Below are 22,601 nucleotides of genomic sequence, written 5' to 3'. Positions count from 1 at the left end.
ATATCCCATGAACCACTTATATAACAATTGAGCACAACATCTAACCAATCCTCCACGCCGCTTCTCATTCCGATTATGGACCGAATAATAAACATCCCCGATCAAGGTAGGAATGGGATTCCTCTGAGCAAACACCCCGATGGCATTAAGATCCACAAAATTCTTCTGATTAGGGAATAGGATGATTCCGTAAATGCTTATGGCAAGCAAAGCACAAACAATCTTCCCATTACCCAAAGTAACATGTTCCTTGGCCTGGGCCTCCAAGAAACTCAGATGAAAACCGGGCGACTTTCCCTTCTCCTTCAAACCTTTCTTAGTCACTTCCGAGCTCAAATAAAGAGCACGAGAAATCTCAACAATGTCAGGTTCTTCGTTAGTGACATAGAAAGGAATCTGGTTTCTGACCCGAATGCCCAGAATACCGGCATAGTCCTCCATCAAAGGTCCCAACAAGTAGTCTAGGAAGACAAAACATCTCAAACCCGGATCATAAAACTGAAGAAGAGTATGGATGACACTCCTATCCCTATCTATGAGCCTGAAAACCATCTTCATAATACCGCCATAAGCCTCACGGAACATCCCCACATGGTCAGGCGTAATCAATGCTATCATACCCTTCAGCATGCCAATCTCTGGATCAAAGAAACTGTAGACAACATCAGCTTTTAGGCCGACCCTCATGCTTGGAACAAGGATGTCTCTCAACCAGGATCTCAATCAAGAATGTACCCTACATATGGATAAACATGAGTTAGATATGGATAAATGAAAAATGGGAATGATACAGATGCATGAATGCAAATTACAGTGCCATCCTCCAAGACATCTGAACATCAACTGTGCTGGATTCCGGTCTCTGAACTGATCACAACCATCCAAGGGACTGGGTAACCATAAATCCAACTCGGGGGGTTCCGAAATAAACAGAACCAGAGGAGACATCGCCATCATCACAGGTAAATCACTGACCAAATAACAACAAGATCATCTGAACAAGTAACCTCAAATCCAACTCAGGGGATCCAAAATAAACGGAACCCGCTCATAAATACCACAGGCAGAACTCCGGCGTGTCAGAAATAAATATCTATAAATCCAACTGAACCAAAGTCACCATCACAGAATCGCCAACAGAACCTGTATCTGTAAGAATCAAACCCCTCCCCTCACAGGTGAATTCTAATAAGGTCATCCTAAGGCGGATAATGGTCTCGACGATCGGACAAGATACTCAACGGGATTGCCCTTTCGGGTGTGCCGTGCAACTCTCATAAGATCATCTAAACCAAAGATCCGGGAAAGAACGGTCACCGAAGTCAACAACTCAAAAGAGATAAGCCAACCATAGTGGAAACTCCACAATGGAAAAGCTCCCTCAAAAGAACCTCGTCCGGCTTGTGGTATGTCACGTCGCAACAACACGCCAAACCAACATGTGAGGAACGTGAGACCACGCTAATCCTAGGTGTATACTCGGGCTTTGGGTTTCAGCCCCACTCAGAACACCCACCCCCAAATCATAGGAACCACTCATGTCCAGAATCCAACACAATGATAATATGATGCATGCAAACATATATGCAAATATATACAATCACAGTATAATAATCACAAATGCAATAAATATGACAGTAAAAACAACCCAAACTACTCTAAAAACCATGCTAGAGAGCCCTAGGATTGACTCGCTTAGGGAAGATGGACCAGCAAGAGGTCAACTCCAGTCCCCAGCAGAGTCGCCAGCTGTCGCAACGCGAAAAACAACCGGCAGAAAATTACAGAGCCGCCACCGACGCTATTCATCCTATGATGGAAAGGGAGCGCAGGACTAACCTAAGAAAGGGAAAGGAACAGTCTTACGACCAGAGATTACAAGGTACGGGAGTCGGTTACGCAAGGGGAAGGTATTAGCACCCCTCACGTCTGCCGTACTCGACGGGATCCACGCTCAAAAGATAGCTCAAAGAATAGGAAATGGTTGCTAATAAAACTACTCAAAGAAATAACACAAACTAGAATAATAAACAGATGGATGAAGAAAGAAAATGGAGGAAATGGACTCGGCAGGATGTCGCATCCTGGGCCTACATAGTTTGTCAGAAACAAACATCAGAGTCAACGTAGTTCGGGGAAAAGGAGACATGCTCGCTAGGATATCGCATCCTATGCCTACGTATCTTCTCTATCCAGAGGAGAATCAGAGCACTCGTAGCTCGGCTAACGCACACCGAAACAAGACACCAAAAAGGTACGCTGAGACGTCAAAAGAAACACTCAAAAGGAAACAGAATGCCAATACATGGACTTACGCCTGGCTCCCAACAACAACAAACAAGGAAACAAAATGCCAATACATGGACTTACATCCAACTTCGAAAAATAACAAAAAAAACAGGAAACAAAATGCCAATACATGGACTTACATCCGACTCCAAACAATAGCAAACGCTAATCATCGAGCACCAAAGAAAAAGGTTATCAGATTACCCCAACAAAGTAATCAAATATCCAAAGATGAACCCCAAAGATGAACCCCAAGTGAACAATCATCACAAATGAACCCCAATATGAATGACCATCGTCATAAATGAACCCTAAAGATGAACCCCAAATGAATATCAAAGATGAACCCCATAAGGTATAAATATACCACACACGCGCTGAGCAAACAAGTACTCACACCAAAACAGAGAAAAGGGTGAACACACACAAGACAACACAACAAAAAAGAAAAAGGGTGCCCGGAGAGATTGCTCACAACCTCCTGCCTACGTATCTCATCTGGTATGAGAATCAGGGCGACGTAGTTTCCCTTAACAGGGGTACAACACTCTTCTAACCAGAGACCAGGGAAACAACAAACTAATAGGGAGACTAAGACTCGAGCCTAATAGTTGTCATGCCATCAATATCCCTAAGTTGAGGTCTCTAACATGCATTCAGCTTCCTCAAAAATCAATCATATAACTCCTACAGAAATGGAGATGAGAAGAGGAAGGCAGATCAACACACCAACACAAGTGAACAAGCATCACACACTATATCCACACAAGAGGCTCAAACAATGGGTAGGCTTTAGTCAATAGGGGTCATATCAACCTCGACAAACAAGCCAAACTGTAATGGGTAATCTGTAGCTCTTAACCACTGGCATTGAATGTCAGGGTGAAGCTGATCAAAATGGTAATGAGGATGAGACCTCCTGCTCTTAACCCTGGCCAGGGTGAGCTCAAAACAAAGAAAGCATGGGGATCTAGAAAGAGGGACTCTATTCCACTTGACAGACTCTGGACAAAGATCTTGGGTACATGTTCAGAAGCATCAGGACGTAGTGCGAGCATAAAGAACGACTCACTGAATAACGGGGGATTGGCTACTAATCCCTTTTATCCGTCAATTGCCTCAACTTGGAGGTCTTATCAAGTAGCACATGCCTCATCTGGAGGTCTTTGGCACAATTATAAACAAACACAAACAGAGCCTCTGAAGGAGGACTTGCCAGCAAAATGCCTGCCAAAAAGGTGACAAGACTTCCAGACTACATGAAGTAAGAGGATAACTACCTAAGTGGTGTATCAACCACAATCCAAAGCTCAAGCAAGAGCTAAAAGCAAGCAACTAATGTACCTGTACAAAAGCTAACCAGTTAATATTTCAGTCAGAAAATCAACAGACACACAGTGAAACCATTCAAAGTTACACAACTCAATGAACAATGCTCAAGCACTCAAATGAACTCATGAGCTCAAGCACATCACTTAAAATCCTACAAAAGAAACAAAAGTTAGAATTCAAAGCATTTGTATCTCACAAAGTGAGAACAAACTCAACCATCAATGCTAAATGTCCAGACCTGAAACACAAAGCACAATTAGTTTATGCACAAAACACTAGTACAAAGACTAAGTTCAAAACCAAACCAAATGATCAAAACAGAACCCAATATTTTACATAATGCACATTCAAACATTTAATAAAATGTCCTCAAAAGGACCAACATCAATTCAAAAAGCAAATACATCAAATGGCTCATGCTATGCAAAGACCAACAAATGAGCACAAAATGGACATCCAAATTAGAAAATCCAAATCAAATCAGAAATGTATGCAATGGCTTTGACATTTTCTATGCAAGTTCCTCATGTCATGAACAATCCTTATGCAAAAGACCAAATCCAGAAAGGTTCAAATGATAGATGATCAAAAATGCAACAAATTGAATGCCAAAAATGTGACACAAATTGTCACATACATCTTCATGTGTCAAAAACAATGATAGTATATGAGAAAAAATCCAAACCAGTGATCAAAAATTCATATCATGAGTGAAGATCAAGCATACAAAAAATTGGATCAATTGGATCAAGGATGAAGATTTCAGAAAGCATTGAATGTAACATATCAATTTGGTATCACATGGATTCAAAAATTCACACATTAAAAATCAGACATCAACAAATCATGAAAATAATATCAAAATAAACTAAACATTAAAACAGAACTATGAAAAAAAATTGGAGTTAATTTGGATCATTTTTCTATTTTTAATGCCTTTTACAAAATGAGCTAAATAAATGGAATAAGCAAAAATAAATGGAGAGAAAATAAATAATTTGAATTAAATCTGAAAAGTCCTAAACCGTAGATCTTGGCGCGCATGGCAATCCAACGGTCCAGATTTGAACATCAAAACGCACAACATCATTTATTAGTTGGCATGCATGGTCAGCAAATTCAAACTCGCATGGCAAAGTCAAACAGTTCATGGCCAATCAAACACACACGCAAACGTACACTCAGCACACACATGGAAGCCACATCACTAAATGAAACGGTGCGTTTCATTAATGTGTTGGCATGCACACATCAGCGTTCAACATAACGCGTGGCCTGGTCAATGCATCCATGGCCAATCATTCTCACACGCAGCATACACTCAGCACACAGATGGACAAACACGTGGATTAAACCCTAACAAAAACTAGACGTCGGAGCTGTAGCTCCGGTCGTCTTCTCCGGCCATCTCCGGCGGAGTTCAACATAAAATTTTCCAGAATTTCAATATGCGTACATCATTCGACTCAGTTTCTCACCAGGAATCCAAATATCATATCCATTCTTCCTAAATCATGCTAGGTTTTCCAGATCGAAGCAAAACATTATTGAGATCAAAACTTATATCCAACATAGCATGCTCAATTCTAAGCCAAATCAAAATCTAAACACATCTACATGCTCCACACAATTAGATCTATACAACTATAACAAGAAACAAAAAAAGGAGAGGATCGATTTGAAGTCACCTTGAACTTGAAGTTTCTGAATTCGTGTTCTCAGGTGTTCTACAGCTCCAGATCTACTCTACTTTACTTCTCTTGAAGCTTCCAGCAAGGATCAACAGTTGCAACCACTTTAATCCTCTTCAATGTCAAAATCCGATCTACTTGAGGAAGATCTTGCACTGCACGAATTCTTGCTCAATTTCCACAAATAATGGTTGGATTTTGCTCAGTAGAGCACCAGGATCAATAATCTGCAAGAATCTTGAAGAATTGTGTGAAGAAAAATGCAAATCGAAGAGAGAGAAAATTGGAGGGAGTTTTGAAATTCTAGATCTGAAAATTCTGTTATGGTGGTTATGATTAGGGTTTGGCCTTATATACTCCCTGCTAATGATCATGCTAATCACACTTTCCATGTATTAATCAAGATTAAGGAGTTACGAAGTGATTTGCAAAAATGCAAAATTGGCTAGCACGGCCATGCTACACGTGTACAGTACCATGCAAGGCTTGGAATCCTCTTAAAATCATCCAAAGGCCATGCTTGAAATGTTAATTTGCTTGTATCATAAGCCAAATTTGAATTATGCAAATTCCCTCCAAAATGAACACATGAGAAATGATGAGAATACAAGCCTCTCCCATGCATGGCAAAGCTTGTTTTGAGATGTATTGATCAAGAGAAACATTTTGCAAAAAGAATGGACCAAATTGGAGCATTGCATCAAAAGTTATGCCACTTTGAATTTCCACGCACACCTTGTGACCAAATGACCATAACTCCTTAACCATTCATCATATGGGCATGAATTAGGGCTTTTTGGAAAGGGGAGACAAATATCTACAACTTTTAGGTTCACCAAATATCCATTTGAAACTTCTTTGATCTTGAAAAGTCAAGTAGAAGGTGGATAAAAAACTTGCCAAATTAGGAAACTTTGAATTATAGGTCACTTTCCATTTTTGGTAACTTTTGCCACGACCTTTGCAACTTCCAGGTGAATGTTTAAAATGATGAATGGAACTCTTTTGAACATGATTGAGGTGTCTCAACTCATTTCCCCACCTCATAACCCTCAGTTGACTCCACAGTTGACTTTCTGGTCCTTAGATGACCTTAAAATGCCTTGATCCACTTGAGCCTCCACCACTTGGGGAAATTGCTCAAAAATGAAACCCTAGCACATGTAAGCCCCTTATGATAACCATGTGATCTCCATCCCAAGAAAATACCTCATCTCTTTGAGAAACCCTAGTTGGAAGAAAGGCATTGATCAGGGTTGACTAGAGGTCACAACCCTAATTCAGAGGAACTTGAGGATAAACTCTGCAACTCTTGATGATGATAGGACCATGATGATGGTAATATATCCTTGCAAACAAGATAATACTCAAGACCTTTGAAGAATCAAGAAACCCTAATGAAAATGCAAACCCTCAGATGGTTGATCATCAATCCATAGAGACCCTCAGGCTTGAATCATGTAACTTCTCCATCTTTTGAAAAGACCTTGCAGGATGACCTTCTTATTTCCAAATGATATCCAAAATGCAATGCCTAATGCCCTAAAATATGAAATGCAATGTCTCAAACTAGTCTCAAGAAGAGGAGGGCAAATTTTGAGGTGTTACAAAGGTTGTAAGGTGTGAAAATGGTGAAGAAAGGGGTTCTGCCCCGACCTTTTACAGACGCTGTGGCGGGCGCCACTGGGTCTATGGCGGGCGCCACAAGGCAAAATCTGGTTGGGCCGGATTTTGGTCCTTTGGCTTGGGCTTCTCTTGTCTTTTGACTTTGAGGGGTCCGGATAGCATTTGTCTTGTGATTTCCTAGTATCATTGGCTTGCATAATTTTATAAAAGTAAAAATAAAAATATAAAATAAAAGTGAAACAAAAATTAAATATTAGACTAATAAATAAATAAATAACTGAAAATAAAAAATGCAAATAAAACAAACATAATACATATATAGATAAAAGTAGACATATGAATGTATAGACATAGTTTATATAATATGCCAAATGCGATAAAATGAAATGAGTTATGTAAATACGAGAAATATAAAAAAAAAGAGATAAAATAAGATGAAATGGTGGGATCATGTAGTAGGGATGTCGTCTTCCTGAGTGGATCCACGGAGCATGGCTACCTCCTGCTTGAGCTCCGCGATCTCCTGATATAAATAGTCGGCTTCGGTAGCGTGGGTGAGATCAGACACTCCCATCTGTAAAGTGAGGTCAGCCACCTCCTGTCTAAACTCTGCGATCTCTCTACGACACTCAACAATCTGGGTGCGGATGTCGGGGGTCTGCAATGAAAGATTATTAGAGAAAACAGTGATCCTGGGAGATGGTGGTGTAGGTGTGTATTCAGCAAGGGGTGGTGATCTCGGCTCCTCGACGGTCTCTCCCTGGCCCTCTAGAGCATAACTCCAATTCGCTGGATCATGCACACTGGTCATCATAGGATCTGGAAGTGTGAAATAATGGATAACCTCACTGTCGACCAGCAATCGGAACTGACATGGGTGGAAAGAGGCTCTCCTCATCAACCCTCTGGTCAAACAGGAGTCGATGTCCATGGTAGTGTATCCACAGTAGATCTGGAGATGTGACAGCTTACGAGACAGACCTAAAGCGACAATAATCTGTGTGATGATCCCGCCCACATGGATGACTCCTTCGGTAGATCTGGAGACACCGCTGAGACTATATAACAAAAAGTTCCCACATGCTACTGGGCGAGACTGGGATGCACAAAATAGTAGGAAGATCTCCTTTTCACTCAGTAATGTCTCTGCATCCGGTCTTCCCAAGAAGGAATGCGCCAATATCATCTGAAAGTATCTAAAGGCGGGGTTATGTATAACATGAGATAGCTGCGTAGATGGATCCTGGCTTCTGCCACCTGATATATCACTCCAAAACTTCTCCACCTCCTTACCCAGAAAATATCCCATAGGTGTCTCCGGGATAGCATCAAGAGTAGTCTGGAAACCCAAAAGGTCGCCAAACTCTTTCTGGATGAAAGAGTACTCAACTCCAAAGAGCCTGAAAGCAGCATACCCATCTGGTCCAGAGTATGGGTCATAGTCGAATGAACTCAGGAACTCCAATGTCAGGTTCCTGTAGGCGTTGCTCAAGTCGTCGGCAAACTCGTCCTAGTGAAGCTGGTGGCTAACGAATCGGATACTCAGCTCGATATCCAATGCCTCCATATAGTGCTGATCAGGATAACGTGTGAGTGCCATAGGTCGCTGATACAGAGCGATGTAGCACTCTCTCTGAGCATTATCTCTATAGGCTGTAGCGGGGTATTCGTTACCATTAGAGATATTGACTAAATCCAAGGTAAATCATACAAGTCGAGTCGCCACCGCACTTCTATTTATCCAAAGGAATGGTTAGAAAGCTAACAAAAACATAAAAGTTTTAACAAAAACTAGTAAAAGAGAAACATAGAGCTGGGTAAGGGGGTTGGTTATGTAATGGGAAGGTGTTAGGCACCCAAAACATCCTAAGTACTCCTAGGGAGCCCTTTTCATACTTGTTGCAAGGTTGTTGTTTTGTGAAAATTTTGTTTGTGCAAACATGATTGAAGAGATGAGAAGAGAATATACAAGTTATTTACATTTTGTGTTTGGATGGGTAAACCCATTGCCTACGAACCATCTTATAAAAAGATTAGGATCAAAACCTCGTAGTTCGGGATAAAAATCTCAAAACAAGTTGGTGAATTGATTGGTCCAAAAGCCTTGAGGTCTTTTGTTATCCAAGGGAGAAAACTCAACCTAAAAAGAACCACAAATCCACCATGTGAGGATAGCTTCAACATGCTAATGAGGGGTTAACCCTATAATAAGCATGGAAGACTCATTGTCTATCACTAAGGATATAGGTGAGTATTACATCTACCACAAGGATAACTCAAACCTAATAGCTAAAGGTTATGGAAAATTTGATTAAGAAAGTGGCCATTGGAACCACAAAAAGACATTTGAATGGGTTATATTTACCAATTAGAAGTATATACAAAAATGGTCAAAGTTGACTTAAAGATTCAATTCAAAGTAAGTGTTATGAAAAGAAGGTTTGAAAATCAAAAGCCTAAGGCTTAGGTTTCTAATGTTTGAAAACAATGGTTAAATGTTTGCACAAAAAGTTTTGGCTTGGGTTAGAGTGGAGAGAAGAAGAAGAATGGCTAAGTCCTAAGCAAAGCAAAAAGATGAGGGATAAAGAAACAAAACCAGAATGGAGTTCCTCTCTTGAGATCATATAGATGATCCAAGTAGCTCCCATCCTTTGGAATAAGCAATCACAATAATAGTAAGCTCAAGCAATCAAACAAGTCTCTTAAGAGATCCCCAATGTATCTTGTGTCTTTCACTTTGGATGAACATGGCAATGGTTCTTCAATTTGAGCTCTCATAGAATTCCCTAGCATAAAAGCACACACATCAAAAGTTTCATGAAGTAAACCAAGGATGGACAAGAGTGAGTTTAGAGATTTGGTCCATATTCATCATTAAGGTCCTTTTACTCCAATTTTGCATAGGGAATGTCCTAGAATCTAAGTCCATTTCTCCATTCTTTGCATAGGGTATGTCCTAAGATCTAAGTCCAATTCTTTGCATTTGGTTCTCAATAATCAAAACAAAACACAAGCATAAAAATATATATACAATTATGTGCTCAAGTGAGCAAAAGACAAAATGGCATTAACATAAACATGTGCTCAAGTGAGCAAAGAGAAAAGCAAATAGATAATATGTGCAAGAATAGTAAATTACATAAAAGTAAAGAGCAAAAAGTAAATGTTAATTGTTAATGGTTAGTGTTAGTAGTTAGTGTGCCATAAGGTAAATTTAGCGCTATGTTAAGCAATTGTAATTGGACTTATGTAGAAGTCACAACTATCTGAGGCCGGTCAATAATAATGTAGACAACAACACAAGTTAGAAGTCTTGATTAGTGAACCAAGTTCCAACAACTTGCCATGCCAAAAAGAAAAAGAGAATTGATCTTGTATTGGTTTAAGTCCTTTGCATGATTTAGAAAACAACCTATCCTTAATGCAAAGCCATTCACTTGATCAATTGATCAAGATGAATTAGATTTGAATCAAGAAAGATTAAGTCTCCCTAATCAATGCTAACTTATCAACCTTCAACTCATTGATCAAAAAGAAAGAAGAAGAAGAAGAAGAAGATGAAGGAAGGATAATGAAAAATGGAAAGATCAAAATGCATAAAGCGAAATAAGATGTACCAATCCATATGTATTGACCAATTGACATTGAAAGTCAAAGTCAAACAATAAGAAATCAGAAGTGAGATGAAGATTGGAGATAAAACAATAAGCGTAATATTTTTGGCATTTTTAATATTAAAATAAACTTGAATTAAAAATAAAAGAAAGGTCAAACTTCAAAATCACTTCAAATCAACCTTGAAAGGTCCAAGTAATTTATCCCAAGTTCAACAAGGTTAAACAAAGTTTGACAAAAAATTTCAGCATTTTTAAAAGTTAGAAACTATTTTTAATCAATTAAAAATGAATCAAAATAACCTAATTGAACTAAAATCTCAAATAAATCTCAAATCAACTAAAAAATTGATGAGAATATTTTTCATAGATCCATCATCATTCAAATAGGTTAGGAAAATATTTTTGTATTTTTTGAATATCAAAAACTATTTAAAATGAATTAAAAACAACCAGAAAAGAGAAAATTCATAAAAAATATCAAATGACAAAATAAAAAATATTAAAAATCATTTTAAGAAACTAGAAATTATTTGGAGACAATGCAATTGGTCCCATAATTTTTGGACCAATAATAAAAGAGATATGAATTTTTGAAATAAAAGGAAATAAAGAAAATAAAATCAGAAATTGGAAATTCAAAAAAACCAGGAGCGTCAGATTTGAGCTCATTAATTGAGCTGGCAGATCATGCACTCCAGATGCGCGCTTCCATCATACGCTTCAGTCATTGCGTGCACACCATGAATTAATGAAAGTCATAACAAGCGAGGGCCAGGATTAGATATGGAAATTCAATCCAACGATCCACAACGCATCTGGCAATGGAACGGCCACCGGAGCCACCTTCTTCTCCGATGAGAATGAAGATTCCGGCCAATTTTGCAGGTTTCAAAATCTTAACCAAAACACGCGATCCATACATCTTTGGAAAGCTGGGATGATGTACATCATCCCTGTGCCACTCAATTCCACTCTAGATCTCTATATTGAGAGAAATCAGAGATGGAAGTTCTGTGGTGTTCATCATGAACTTAATGGATTTCAAAAATTAAATGCACAATCATGATGCCTCTATTGAGAGGACTTCAGCCAACACAAGATCCAAGCAAATAGGTCACTATATGATGAGTTTCGAAGAAAATACCAGTTGAAGAGCAAACTTGATTTCTGGGAACTTGAGCTCGATTCCTTGCTTTCTTGGCCAAAACAGAAGATCAATGAGCTGAAGGATGAAGGTTTAGAAGCTCTAGATCCAAGGATTCAACCAGATGTAGTTGAATTTTGGATCTGAAAATTTTGAAGAAAAGTGAAATAGCTTCTTTGGTATTGGTTATGGATTTAGTTGTGCAGCATCTCAGGCGCCATTAGTTTGAGAATTGAATGAAGAGGAGCATGTATTTATAGCTGAGCTTGAAGCAATGCAAGGCAATACTCGTGTGCATGAGAATTGGGTCCTCCATGCATAGGCCTATACAGGCGCATGTGAGGCCCAAAAGCTGATGCAAATGAATGCTGAACACAAATCAAGTTGAATTGGACGTGTAATTTGAATGGCATTTACTTGTGTATCAAGATTTCATGTGAATTCCATATTTGGACCTAAATGTTCCCTTCTTCGAAAGTCCCATTTAGAAAATCCAAACATAGGCATGTGAGTAATGGTTGGAAAGGTCTTGATGTAAGGAACAATTTTTATGTTGGGCAAAAGTCCATTTCAAGTGTGGAAATTGGTGAAATTGGATTGTAAAGTGCAAGGTGCAAAACATGCAAAGGCAATGTTTCTAAATTTGGCCAAAGTTCAAGCCCTTCTGTCTTGATGATGTAAGCCTCAAATGAAAACACCTCCAACACCAAAGTTGTAGATCTTTTCAATAAAATCAAAATGGACTTAAATTTTGCATCATTTGGATTTTTGATGAAAGAGTTATGGGCACTTGAAGTTCGACTTTTTTTGCCTTTTAATGCATTTGGCCCAAAATGACCTATAATGTCCTGCATTATCACATGTATTTACTTTGAGATTTTAAAATTTTGTTCAACATAACATTTGAATTAGACATCTTAATAATTCCAATGCATTTGATCCCACCTCAAAATCATAAAAAATGAATGAGTTATGTCCTTGGGATGTTGACCCACAATTAGGGTTTCAGTCAAAATGACCTATAATGTATAGGAATGGGAGATGGTCTTCCAAGCTTCAAATAAATTTTTGATGAACATGAAAGTTGTTCACATTGCCCTTAAGAACATTTTTTCTTTTGGAACCATCTCCATTTTACCAACACATAAAAAGTTAGGTCTCAGTGCATGTCAAAATAGTCAAATGAATTGACTGATCAACTTCTCAAGGCCATGACTCATATCTTGATGAATTGATGATTGAGGACACTAAAATAAGTTCAAATATGCATGAAATGATGAATTAAATAACTTCCCTTGATTGTATTTGATCATGGGCTTGTAAGAACAAAAATTGTTCTACAACAGATTCCATGATTTTGATGATAACAAAGGATGAAACCAAAAATAGCACCCTAACGAAAAGTTTCTAAGTGTGCAGGGTTCTAAAGAAAGAAGAAATAAATCTGATGATGTCATCAGATGCACAACAAGATCAGATACAAATTATCAAGTATCAGAAGCATCTAAAGTGGAATCTCGTTTCAAGAAGCTCTGACTCTGGACAAAACTGCAAAGTATCAGAAGCATCTGAACATGAAGTAAAGTCTAGAAGCTCTAACTCTGAACAAATGCCTTCTGTAAACTCTGAAGTTATCAGCGCCATCTGAACTTTCAAGAGATAACATCAGAAGCCAGATTCCCAGATACACGAAGACTCTAATCAGAATTGTTAATCATGATGAAGTAACGTTTAAGCCAAGTTAAAGTTCTGCAAATGGATTTCCTCAATTAGAAAGAGACGTTAATCTCCTCTTCCAAGAGAGAAGATACTACTTGTGGTAAGTAGTCACTTCTAAAAGAAAAAGTCTCCTACAGAAGCTATTTATGGAATGGCGTAATTACATCTCATTATCCACCAGATTCAACTCTACTTCAACTCTATTTCAACACTACTTCAACTCCTATATAAATAGAGAAGAAATCAACTTTCAGGAAGTAAGAAATCACTAGCCAAAACTATACTGAAATTATATCACGCTCAAGAAAAACATCTTTGTTCTTCAAAGATTTTCACTATGCTTTTGCTTATCAAGTGAAAAATTTGTTCTTAAGTTTGTAATATTTGCTTTCTTAGAAGCACTCTAGATTACACATCTTGTATCTAATTTTTATTTGATTTCCTCAAGTGACTCTTTGTAGTCTGTAGACTTGAGAGGACTAAGAGACTTTCTTCTCTCTTAGGGGTTGTTTGTAATCTTTCAAGATTAGTGGATTAAGTCCTTGTTGAAGGCGAAATCACCTTGGCCGGGTGGACTGGAGTAGCTTTGTGTTATAAGCGAACCAGTATAAAATCATTGTGTGATTTCATTTTGCAAAAGCGCTTATTTTTTCAAACAATTCAAACCCCCCCTTTCTTGTTTTTCTCACCTTCAATTGGTATCAGAGCTCCGGCTCTGTTATTGATTTTCTAATCAAACACTTAACCGTGTAGAGAGATCCAGTACGAGAAAAACAATGGCCCAATCAAATGAAAGAGATTCTTACAATGCCAAGCCTCCTGTCTTTGATGGAGAAAAATTTGATTACTGGAAAGATAGAATAGAAAGTTTCTTTCTGGGTTATGATGCTGACCTTTGGGACATTGTCACAGAAGGATACAAACCTCCAGTCTTAAATGGAGCTGAAATTCCCAGAAGCAAGATGTCAGAAGATCAGAAACGTGTCTTCAAAAATCACCACAAGGCTAGAACAATACTTCTAAATGCCATATCATACAACGAATATGAGAAGATCACCAACAGAGAGACAGCCAAAGATATACTTGACTCTCTGAGGATGACTCATGAAGGAAACTCCCAAGTCAAGGAGACGAAGGCTCTGGCGCTGATCCAGAAATATGAAGCTTTCAAGATGGAAGATGATGAAGCTATAGAAGCTATGTTTTCCAGATTCCAAACTCTTATTGCAGGTCTTAAAGTGCTAGACAAGGGATATACGACTGCAGATCATGTTAAGAAGATTGTCAGAAGTCTGCCAAAGAAATGGAGACCAATGGTTACTGCTCTGAAGTTATCAAAGGATCTGAACAATATCAGCCTTGAAGAACTTGTTAGTTCTCTCAGAAGCCATGAGATAGAACTGGAGGAGGATGAGCCTCAGAAAAGGAACAAGTCAGTGGCGCTGAAGTCCAGACCTGAAAGACGGAAGTCAGACAGAACCAAGGCTCTTCAAGCAGAAACTGCAGACACTGATGACTCTGAACCTGAAGACTCTGATGATGAAGAAGAGCTGTCCCTACTAACCAGAAGAGTTAAGCAACTCTGGAGAAAGAGGAACAACAACAACTTCAGAAGATCAAGACCCAGAGGGGATCGATCAGAGTCAACTTCAAAAGGTAAACCTAACAAAGATATTACCTGTTTTGAATGTAAAGAAACAGGTCATTATAGAAATGAATGCCCCAAGCTGAAGAAAGATAACTCTAAGAAAGAAAGCTTCAAGAAAAATGCCTTCAGAACAAAGAAGGGATTAATGGCCACCTGGGACGATAGTGAATCCGAATCATCAGAATCTGACTCTGATGAACAGGCCAACGTAGCTCTTATGGCTACCACATCCAGCAGCTCAGATGAAGAATCTGAAGAGGTATTTTCTGAACTTTCTAGATCTGACTTAGAATCATGTTTATCAGAAACTCTTACCTCTCTTCAGAAATTAAAACAAAAAGTTAAAAACATTAAAGGCCTTCTTAAAGCAAAATCTGAAGAGTGTAGTAAACTTGAGACAACAATTCTAGCAAGAGATGATACAATCATATCTTTAACGTTAGAAAGAGATGAAGCTAAAACGAAAAGCTTAGAATTAGAAGAAGTGTTGTCTCAAGCACCACAAACTTCAAATGAAATTATTTATAAATATGAAGAAGCCTTTCAGAAGTTTCTGAAGAATGGAATAGATAGGAGTATTATGGCATCCATGATTTATGGAGTCAGTCAGAATAATAAAAGGGGAATTGGGTATGATTCTGAGGAAAATAAAACCTCTACCAGTAACCAGCCTAAATCTCCGTTTTCATATCATTACACACACACACAAGAATAAAAATTTAAGAATGATAGAAGACCCAAAGTTATAAGAAACTCTGGGAAGACTAATCTAAAAGGACCCAAGAGATTCTGGGTACCGAAAGATAAGATTATCTATGTTGCAGATATCCTATGCAGCAAAGTTCAGACACCAGTCATGGTACCTGGACTCTGGATGCTCGCGACATATGACGGGAAGAAAGTCTATGTTCCAAAGCCTGGAACTTAAAGACGCTGGATTTGTAGGCTTCGGAGGAGATCAGAAAGGAAGGATCAGAGGCTCCGGAACCATTGGTAATGGTACTCTTCCCTCTATATCTGATGTTCTTTATGTAGAAGGATTAATGCATAACTTGTTATCCATAAGTCAATTAAGTGATAACGGTTATGATGTAATCTTTAATCAAAAAACGTGTAAAGCCATTAGTCAGAACGATGGGTCTGTCCTTTTCACAGGCAAGAGGAAAAACAACATTTATAAAATAAATCTTTCTGATTTAAAAGATCAAAATGTTAAATGTTTAATGTCAGTTCACGAAGAGCAATGGGTATGGCATAGACGCTTAGGCCACATTAGCATGAGAAAACTTTCTCAGCTAACTAAACTTGAGTTAGTCAGAGGCCTGCCTAAACTGAAGTTTTCTTCAGATGCTCTGTGTGAAGCTTGCCAGAAAGGAAAGTTTTCAAAAACATCTTTTAAAAGGAAAAATGTTGTTTCTACCTCTAAGCCTCTGGAGCTTCTTCACATTGACTTATTTGGTCCTGTAAAAACAGCATCAGTCAATGGAAAGAAGTATGGACTAGTAATCGTTGATGATTACAGCCGCTGGACATGGGTAAAATTCCTAAAGCACAAGAGTGAGTCTCACTCTGTATTCACCAGTTTCTGTTCTAAAGTGCAAAAAGAATTTGACTCTAAAATTGTTAGAGTCAGAAGTGATCATGGTGGAGAATTTGAAAATAAAGATTTTGAAGAATTATTTGACTCTAATGGAATATCCCATGATTTCTCCTGCCCTAGAACTCCACAACAAAATGGAGTTGTAGAGAGGAAGAATAGGACACTCCAGGAGATGGCCAGAACCATGATCAATGAAACAAATGTAGCAAAGCACTTTTGGGCAGAAGCTGTAAATACAGCGTGTTACATTCAGAATAGAATCTCTATTAGACCTATTCTGGAAAAGACTCCCTATGAACTGTGTAAGGGAAGAAAACCCAACATTTCTTATTTTCATCCTTTTGGATGCATTTGTTTTATATTAAATACTAAAGAACATCTAAACAAGTTTGATTCCAAAGCACAAAAAGGAATCATGTTAGGATACTCAGAACGCTCTAAAGGCTATAGAGTATACAACACAGAAACCAAAATTATGGAGGAATCAATTCATGTTAGATTTGATGATAAGCTTGACCCTGAAAAGTCAAAGCTAGTTGAAAAGTTTGCAGATTTAGAGATCACTCTGGTAGAATCTGAGAAAACTCCAGAAGCAACTGTCACTCCAGACTCTGAAGAAATTAAATCTCCAGAAATTCCAAGGAAAGTTAAAAGTCGTATTAACGTTTCTGAAGATTTGATTTTGGGAAACAAAGATGAACCTGTTAGAACCAGATCTACCTTCAGAACTTCTGAAGATATTCCTCTGGGACTAGTGTCTCTGATTGAGCCTACGTCCTGTGATGAAGCTCTTCAAGATAACGATTGGGTGGCAGCTATGCAAGAAGAGTTAGATCAATTCTCCAAGAATGATGTCTGGGATCTCGTTCCTAAACCCAGAGGCACTCATGTCATTGGAACCAGATGGGTTTTCAGAAACAAACTGAACGAGAAAGGAGAAGTTGTCAGAAACAAAGCACGACTGGTAGCTCAAGGTTATAGTCAACAAGAAGGTATTGATTATAATGAAACCTTTGCTCCAGTCGCGAGGTTAGAATCTATTCGTCTTCTTGTATCTTTTGCTATTAATCATTCTATCAAATTATACCAAATGGATGTCAAGAGTGCATTCCTTAATGGTTATATTTCAGAAGAAGTGTATGTTAATCAACCTCTTGGTTTTGAAAACTCAAATTTTCCAGAACATGTTTTCAAACTTAAGAAATCCTTATATGGACTTAAACAAGCTCCCAGAGCTTGGTATGAACGCTTAAGTAATTTTCTTCTAGAACAAAATTTTATCAGAGGGAAAGTTGATTCTACACTCTTCTGTAAAAACCTTAATAATGATCTCATGATATGCCAGATTTATGTTGATGACATTATTTTTGGTTCTGCTAATATCTCTGTTTGCCAAGAATTCTCTAAGTTAATGCAGGCAGAATTTGAAATGAGTCTAATGCAAGAACTAAAGTTCTTTCTGGGAATTCAAATCAATCAAACTCCAGAAGTCACGTACATTCATCAAAGCAAGTACATTAAAGATGTTCTGAAGAAGTTTGACATGACTGAATGCAACTCTGCAAAAACTCCTATGCACCCAACTTGCATTCTGGAAAAGGAAGAGGTAAGCAACAAGGTTTGTCAGAAGCTCTATCGAGGTATGATAGGCTCTCTTCTCTATCTGACTGCTACTCGTCCTGATATTCTCTTTAGCGTCTGTCTTTGTGCCAGATTCCAATCAGATCCTAGAGAATCTCATTTAACAGCTGTTAAGAGAATTCTCAAGTATCTGAAAGGAACTCCTAACCTGGGCCTGATGTATGAGAAAACATCAGAGTATAGACTTTCTGGTTATTGTGATGCAGATTATGCAGGAGATAGAATAGAACGAAAAAGCACATCTGGAAATTGCCAGCTTCTGGGAAACAACTTGATCTCCTGGGCTAGCAAAAGACAGTCAACAATCGCTCTATCAACTGCAGAAGCAGAATATATCTCAGCATCACTGTGCACAACTCAGATGCTCTGGATGAAACATCAGCTAGAAGATCTACAAATCTTTGAGAGTAACATTCCTATCTTTTGTGATAATACTGCTGCTATTTGTTTAAGTAAGAATCCTATTCTACATCCAGAGCCAAACACATAGAAATTAAACATCATTTTATTAGAGACTATGTTCAGAAAGGAATAGTAACGCTGAAGTTCATTGATACAGAACATCAATGGGCAGATATCTTTACTAAGCCTCTAGCTGAAGATAGATTTCTTTTTATCTTAGAACATCTGAACATTAAAAATTGCCCTGAGTAAAATATGGCTCTGAACATGTAAAATGAGACTCTGATAAAAACAAATACACTTCTGCCTCTGACTCTGATACTTCTACAAGTTAAGAAGATTTCTGAGTTAGAAATCTTCAGAAACCAATCCTTTGGTATTCCTGAAGATCAGATACATCAACACGTGGAACTCTGAGCGTCAAACTTTAGAACTTCTAGACAGCTGTCAAGAAATTCAAAAGGCAGACGTTTGAGTTTTCCTCGAGCAGTGTGCAAACTGTGGGATTAGACATTCATTTATTAGCTGTAATCAATTTTCCCCCCAAGCGTGCTATTTTGAGTATTGTGTTTAACGCATTCTGAGGTGTCGTTTTGCATGCGTTCTTACTTAGGTATATAAACACTTTTCTCACATTTCACACACTTATCACTCTCACTCACTCTAAAACCCTAAACCCTTCTCTGCAACTTCTCTGCAAGTTCTTCACCTTCTTCATCAATCTTCTTCATGAATGCTCAAGAGCAAGAAGTTTTTAACTTCTCCCAACAGATGGAAGCCAGTTCTAATCCCCAAACCTCAAACACTCAAACACCCACTGTTACAGGCGTTACCATAACCCCTGTTTATCAAGAACCTCACATTTTGGAACGTGAACGCCACATTCATCTTGCAACCTCCTTTGAAAATTTGGATGTACTGTGTGAATCGCTGGTAGATTTTGAGAACTTGAGAAGAAACGGTGTTGATCTTACTGAAGATCTTCACAAGCAAGGTTGGGAGAACTACTTCAACAGGCTTTATGGTCCCATTTACCCTCTTTTTGTCAAAGAATTTTGGAGACACGCTGATGCAGATGACCAGTTCATTGTTTCTTTTGTTCTGGGAGTGAAGATTGTCATCACTGAAGCATCAATTGCTTCCTTGCTGAACATGGAGACTACTGGAGGAAAGAGGATTTACAACATTCCTCCTAGGTCAAAACGCATCACTGAGGTTATCAACCCAACTATCTTCAAACCAAACGCTGAGGGAAATCCCTCTAAGAACAAGGAATTGCATCAGAACCTGAGAGTATGGTTGAAAATAATTCTGGGAACCATTCACCATCGCCCAGCCTCCAACTCCTCTGATTATATTAATGCTGATCAGAAACTCATTTTATATTGCATTCAGAAAGGTATCAAGATCAATCTCCCTGTTCTTCTTTTCAAATATCTAAGGGATTCTGTCAAAGACTCCAGAAACAGCTTGAAGCGAAGATCTTACATCCCTCTGGGAAGACTGCTTTCTGATGTCTTCATTGAGCATGGATTGGTTGACCAGCTGGAAAAGGCCAAGCTGATGGATGATCTGGCTATAGAAACTGGAAAGCCTCTGAATGCCAAAAACCTGAAGAGCATGGGAATCATTAAAGAGATTAGAGTCAAGCCCACTATGGATGTGTCCTGGGAATCTCTAAAAGATCAGAGGAAGATGCCTCATGGCCTTGAAAGGTTCTTCAAGAATGAACCCAGAGATGCCATTGCTATCTACCTTCAGCGTCTGCTGGATGAAGGTATTGATATTTCTGATTTCAGAATTGAAGACCTTTTGGATTCAGAAGAAGATTTGGTCAGATACAAAAGAGGTCTTTCTGAGAAGAAGATAGCTGAGGAAGCAAGGAAGGCAAAGAAACCCAGACTTGGAGAATCTTCTGGAACCAAAGCTCCAGCTCCTCTGAAAATCTCTTCTTCTGGTAAGTCTATTCCTCCTGTTACTTCTGTAATACCTATGATGGCCTCTTCTACTCCTCTCCCAACACCTCCCTTATTTACAACCTCTGAAATCCCTCCTTCAACCATCAGAACCTCTCAACCTCCACCTGTTCTAAAAGTTGCTCGTAATTTCACAACAACCTCTGACCCTAATCAACTATATCACCACAGCACTTCCTCTTCCTCATCCTCTGCACCAGAAACACCCCCATACTTTAGTGTTTCTTCATCATCATCCACAGAACCTTCTGACCCAAAATCCCCAACAATAGCTGAAATTTATGCTAGAAAATACGCCCCACAAACTCAAAAACAATCTGAAGTAACCTCCACCCTCCAAACTTCTCTTCCACAACAAACAACCACCACACCCTCTGAAACCCAACCATCTGTAATTCGACCATCTGATCCTTATATCACCCCACCAATCCTTCCCGCTGTCCCAGAACCAGAATCCGAACCCTTAGATGTAAACCCACTCTATGCTTCATCCCCAGATTCTGAACTTCAAGCAGAATCTGAACCTCAACAAACTGAACCTCCCTCTCTAAATCTCAGCCCTCAAAACTCTCCACCTCATTCACCTGAACCTGAACCTGAACTTACCATACCTACCCTTGAGGAGGCCATTTTATAGGTTGCAGAAGCTTCAGTCCAGAAGATCAAGTCTCTGGCTAAAAACTCTGAAGTTAGTGATGATCCTAAATCTGTTAGGACACACTGGAACAGAGTCATTAGTTGGATGATCTCTGAGTCTTATAGGCTGAAGAGTATCTCTGAACAAGTCAGAAATGGCTACATCAGAGACTCTGAGGAAAGACTCCAAGAGAGACTGGCTAGAGAAGCTGAGGCCAGAAGATTAGAGGAGGAAAGATTGGCTAAAGAAGCTGAAGAAGAAGCAAAGAGGTTAGAAGAAGAACGACTGGCAAAGGAAGCAGAACTTCTAAGGATTCAGGAAGCTGAAGCCAAGGCTCAGGCGGATGCAGAAGCCCAAGCTGCTGCTGAAGCTGAAGCTCAGCAGGCTCTGACTCAGCGGGAGTCCTCTTCTGCGATCCCGTTGATTCTTAACACTCTGAAAGAGATCAAGCAAGATCAGAAAGAGATCAAGCAAGATCAGAATGAGCTCCGGGCCAGGATGGACAAGCAAGATGCTTTGAATGAAAACATCCAGAACATGTTTGCCATGTTGCTTCAGAGACTTCCTCAACCTCCAAACCCTTAGGCACTTAGGATTTATTTTATTTGCTTGCCTAATGTTTTTGCTTCTGTCTTCTTTTTAGCTCTGATATTCTTCTTTGAGTCTGATGTTTTGACTGCTGTTTGCCTTTGTGCTTTTCTATTAATGAAGTGTTTTTTTCTCTTTATTATTCTTTTTATTTTTTATGCCTTTTTGATTATGCCAAAAAGGGGGAGAAATTATTAAATAGCTCTGATGAAAATTATGTCTAAAACCTTAAAGCACTCTGCAACAATTGTTTAAATAATTTTATCTAACATAAAATTTAAGCATTTACAGAAAATTTTCAGAAACCTAATTACTTGGAAAGCTCTGGTAAGAACTTCTGAACTCCCTAGCGCTAACTCAGGGGGAGCTTTTGTCTATCTGATCTAATACTTTTCATGTTTCATCTGATAATTTTATTTGTTTTGTCATCATCAAAAAGGGGGAGATTGTAAGAACAAAAATTGTTCTACAACAGATTCCATGATTTTGATGATAACAAAGGATGAAACCAAAAATAGCACCCTAACGAAAAGTTTCTAAGTGTGCAGGGTTCTAAAGAAAGAAGAAATAAATCTGATGATGTCATCAGATGCACAACAAGATCAGATACAAATTATCAAGTATCAGAAGCATCTAAAGTGGAATCTCGTTTCAAGAAGCTCTGACTCTGGACAAAACTGCAAAGTATCAG

Source organism: Lathyrus oleraceus, chromosome 2, assembly GCF_024323335.1.
Source record: "Lathyrus oleraceus cultivar Zhongwan6 chromosome 2, CAAS_Psat_ZW6_1.0, whole genome shotgun sequence".
Classification (NCBI taxonomy): domain Eukaryota; kingdom Viridiplantae; phylum Streptophyta; class Magnoliopsida; order Fabales; family Fabaceae; genus Lathyrus; species Lathyrus oleraceus.
This window is presented reverse-complemented; position numbering follows the sequence as displayed.